The 5,000-nt window shown below is 41.9% G+C and overlaps 1 protein-coding gene across 1 annotated transcript in view; it reads right to left on the bottom strand.

Moving 5' to 3' along the window:
• Positions 1-5,000, bottom strand: part of mtss1 (MTSS I-BAR domain containing 1) — a 211,472-nt gene that overhangs the window by 27,489 nt on the left and 178,983 nt on the right. The gene's annotated exons all lie outside the window — the stretch shown is intronic.

A 5,000-nucleotide genomic window follows, 5' to 3' on the forward strand; every position in this document is an offset into this window, starting at 1 on the left:
AAAAACTCGTTACGGGGGGGGCTTATCGCTTCGTGAGAAAAGTCCTAGAACAACCACCCACCCGTGGTCCATGGACATGCATGCGTATGTGTGAAAACAACATACTGTACACATACGCAACCTCTGGGCAATGCCAATCGTCACATGGCCAATCCTTAAAAAGGCACCGATACCTCTGGGGGGCAGTTATTCTGTAAGACCCACATCACACACCCATGCGCATGCGCATGCACTCAGGCAGGCATGCACATGCGCGTGCGCATAGACACAGACACAGACACAGACACAGACACACACACACACACACACACACACACACACACACACACACACACACACACACACACACACACACACACACACACACAATAACTCTCTGTCTCTCTCTCTTTCATACACACAGGCGCGCGCACACACAAGCGTACATTAGGGATGCAAATTATCGATTAATTCATTAATCATTAGTTGATAGTGTTATCGATCGACTTTCGATTAATTGATAAGCGGCGTTTTTTCACCTAAATTTCATAGGGCCTTTTAAAATATCAGCTAAATAGTTAAAACACTGAGTTCAAAAAGTACATTAAATTATATTGAGAAATTATATAATGAGAATTATATTATGATCATTAAGCCCATATTGTATTTTATTGTATGATGTTATATTATATTATTATAATATAATTATAATTATGCATTAGGAAAAGAAAGCTGTTTTCTATGGCATCTCCACACCACCTTTGGGGAAGCATTGCTTTCATCCAGGAGTGAACTAGTAGCCCCACGCCGCCCCTCTGTCGCCTTGCCTATATGACAGACAACATTGAGTGAAACGTGATCAGACTGACTTGTCAGCATATGTGTCAGCCAACCACAAGCATTTTAATTTAATACGCTTCAAAATAAAGAAATGCTATATGTTGGGTAGTGTGTTGTTGTCCATAATGGATAGTAATGTCAACAAAGTTCGTTTCTGAACAAAAAAAAAGTTATTTCCTGTGTCTGTAAGGAGAGCTAATAAGCTAACAGGCTCCATTGAGAATGAATGGAGCTGTGACAACAACACTTACAGCTAACATGGATTCACCTGAAATTGAACCAGAGACGTGCGGTCAGGGTAGGCAGGGTAGGCAGTGCCTACCCTGGAATAAATGTCTTAAAAATAAAAACTAACACGTGTTTTAAAAAATATTCTTCAGAGTTCACATACACAACAATAACATTGATTCAGCATAAATTATGAGCTGTTTAAAGTACAGTATACGCAGGACAACGATCAAAAACCTAAGTAATCGCACGAAGCAAAGCGCTCAGGCTTGGGCAGGTTGCCGTGGCAACGCGCAGTCCCGGCTGGTAGCAGAGCCTGTGAAAGCAGAGCTTTCGAATGCCAGCCAGGCAGCCCGGTAAGGCTCGCTTTTCCTCTGCCTACCCTGCCTTCAATGCTGTCAATGTAGAAGTTTGCGCATGCGTATTAAGTTGTCTCATAGCTTGTCAATGGGACTAAAAGCAGAGCCTTTACTCTGTGGCGGGAGTATGTGAGCCAATCACAGCGCCCAAAATGAAAAATTGTTACAATTCAGGTGTAATAACTATGCAATAGCCCAGCGAAGACACTCTGCATTCAGCACTCTATCGAAGACTTTGGAAGTGAAATATCGGCAGCTATGTCAACAATTGCACATCTGAAGTGTTTTAGCAAGCTGGATTACCAGCAGAAGTTGCTTACCATCAATCGGGCCAACACCTCCGCGATTTATATCATCGCAAGGGGCAGAAAATAGTACGTACATTCCATCAGGAATGGTATGAGAGAAAAGAGTGGCTCTGCGGGTGTTAGCAACCGTCTGTTCTGCTTCCCTTGCTTGCTGTTCTCAACACAGCTAGCAAGGCAAGGCTTGTTCAAACTCACGTACAGAAAACATGGCATGCAGTCTTTGGCGTTTTGCCTTTATTGCAAAAAAAGCCGAGAAGTAGCAAGAAAGATGGTTCAGATGACAGGCAATAGCTGAGCCGTTTGCAATCGCTGCATTGTGGAAATATTCAACATCAGATGGGTAGCAGCTTCAAGTAGTTTGAACACACTGGGACAAAATATCTTCATCATGTCAACCACCCCGGGCTTTTAATGGAACTAACTTGCATGGAAAACATTCTCGTGATTCTGCTTTAAGGTAAGATTCATCTAATTATTAAGCTGTGGATAGCCTTAACATGAACATGCTCAAGTTTCTCGTGGTGCCTTTTGTTGATGGGTCAGGGAGGTGTTGACATTGAAGATTTGTGCTGTGGACACGAATAGACTGTGTGTATGAACGCGAGATTGTTTTTTGAGCGTACGACATGACTTCATTTTCTTAATTTATTATGATGATGACTTGATACGCGATGCGTGAGGTGTGTGGAGCCTGTTAGCAAGTTGACGTGCAGCTGTGTTCTTTTGAAGTGCACGGTGTAGAACTACGAGATCAACGTAGGGGCGGTGGGGCTCGCTCGAGTGACTGGGATGGGTGCTCACGCACTCAAAAATTGACTTGATTTGAAACAACTTGCACCACCGTTGCTAAAGTGTTTGAGAATACAATCACGCACAAGAATGAGTCTCAGAAGTGTTTTCGTTGGTTTACTCGATGTACCAGTATTTACTGTCTGAATGCACGGCTCATGTTTGTTGAGTTCGCAAGCAACCCGCCCCCTTGCCAACTTTACTTCTTGTCTGTGAGTGTTTGATTACCAGCACAAAATGCGTCAATGAAGCAGGAACTGTTACCTAGGTTGGTTGATTGCTAAATGTAAATCGTTTCCCCTCACATGCTATGGTGTGATTCACAGTTGGTGAACTAGACATTTTATCTTCTAAACAAAGTAGGCTACACTGCCACCCTGCATCCATGTGAAACACCCTGGCATTTGCAACAGAATAAACAGAAGAGGAGCAAAGGCAACTGCTAAAGCCAAAAGTTAAAGCTTTTCCCCCAAAATGCTGTGATGTTGTAGCTTTCTAAATTATTGTAAAATGTAGGCCTACAGGTCCTTAAATGTGTACAAAGTAGGCTATGGGTCCTTGAGCTACCAATTTGCCAATTTGGCAAAAAAAGTCTAGCTGGCCTTTTCAAGAAATTGAAATTATGCATTTTCACTTATTGTTTCAGATGTAAGGTCTACTGACACAATGTCCAAATGTCTAATAGTTTAGCCTATTTACTTATTTAGTTATTAGAGCTGTGGTGGCTAAGCACTGATGGCATTTTATATTATAGCCTACTTTATATTTACAGTATTTAGAGAAACATAGGCCTACTCATTTGTTGCACATTAAAGACCTTATCAGCATAGGCCTACTAGGTGAATAGGCCATCCAAGCCATACCTTGTGGCATAAGGCCTCTCTCACACACTCACACACACACACACACACACACACACCACACACACACACACACACACACACACACACACACACACACACACACACACACACACACACACACACACACACACACACACACACACACACACACACACACACACACACACACAAACACACACAAACACACACACACCATGTTACATTTCAGATCTGCATGAAAGGGGGTACTATTTGTTCAAAGTTTTTAGTCTTTTATAAACGTTTTTAGCTGATAGTGACTCTCCAGATTTGGTTAAAATGCAGGAAATTGCATCTAAGAAATACAGCGCTAAAAAATACACAAAAAATATTGATTTTCTATATTTACTGCCTACCCTACCATACCCCTCACTGCACGTCACTGAATTGAACAGATGGTGCTCCACTTCATGCATGGTCATATATATTCATGCCCAGTTCAGCTAATACTAGTCTTGATATCTGACAGGGTGTAGTGGTTAAAATTACAGCTCACAATTTGAAATGACTACGTTTGTGATTTCGCTAGTTAGCACGCTAAGCTAACCTAGCAAGCTTAACCCTACAGTAAAATGCTGCTTGCAGTGACATTTGCCTGTCTTGAAAGATCGTTTTTCTCATAATTCAAGCAGTAACAACTTACACCATTGGACTTGGCATAATCACAGATTCAAGTACACATCTCCAAAAGACCCATAAGAACTCTAGAAGTTGCAATGACAATTTAATAGATAAAATCTGCGCACCATGGATTTGAGTAGGACTAGAACTAGAACCACTCAACAGTCTCTAGCGCCCTCTAGCGGTTAATCGCGATTAATACATTTTAATCGAGCAACCTCTTGCTCGACAACTAATCTAAAGTCGATTAATCATTTGCATCCCTATCGTACATGCACATAAACACACGTCCCTTTCTTTCTTCCTAAGTCCCGGCTGGAGTTCCTCCTAAACTGAGTGTAATGTGCCCACGGCAAGCGTTGCGTTTCTCTCTTGGTCTCCCTCCCTGCTCTGCAAGCCTCATGTTTCTCTCCTCCTCTCCTTCTCTCGATTAACCTTTAAGAGTGTACCGTCACACGACGTGACGGGAATGTTCGGATAGTGAAAGTTCTATAGAATTCTAGGCGCCATTCAATACAATTGGGAATTTTAGAATCTTGCATTGTTATAGAACGCATTCTTTTTATAGAATGCTCAAAAACCCACACTCTTAAAGGTTAAATCAATTATTTTACCCAGCCCTAATTCAGAATCAAATAGTCCTGCCGAGTTTACTTCATTCCGAACTGTGAAGTGTTAACATGACGTTTTCAAAGCGGAATTAAGCTAAATAAGCTATTAAGCTAATTAAGTTTATTCCGAATTAAATATCTCATGTAAACGTAGCAAGTGTGTATGTGTCCGAGTCGGTGTGCAAATGTATGCCTATGTGTGTATGAGAGAGAGAGAAAGACAGAGAGAGAGAGAGAGAGAGAGAGAGAGAGAGAGAGAGAGAGAGAGAGAGAGAGACGTTGTGTCTGTGTACGAAGCAGAAGCAGAGACAGAGTGTGTATGTGTGTGTGTGTAGGTGTGTGTGTAGGTGTAGGTGTGTGTGTGTGTGTGTAGGTGTGTGTGTA

This window comes from Engraulis encrasicolus, chromosome 14 (genome assembly GCF_034702125.1).
Source record: "Engraulis encrasicolus isolate BLACKSEA-1 chromosome 14, IST_EnEncr_1.0, whole genome shotgun sequence".
Taxonomy (NCBI): domain Eukaryota; kingdom Metazoa; phylum Chordata; class Actinopteri; order Clupeiformes; family Engraulidae; genus Engraulis; species Engraulis encrasicolus.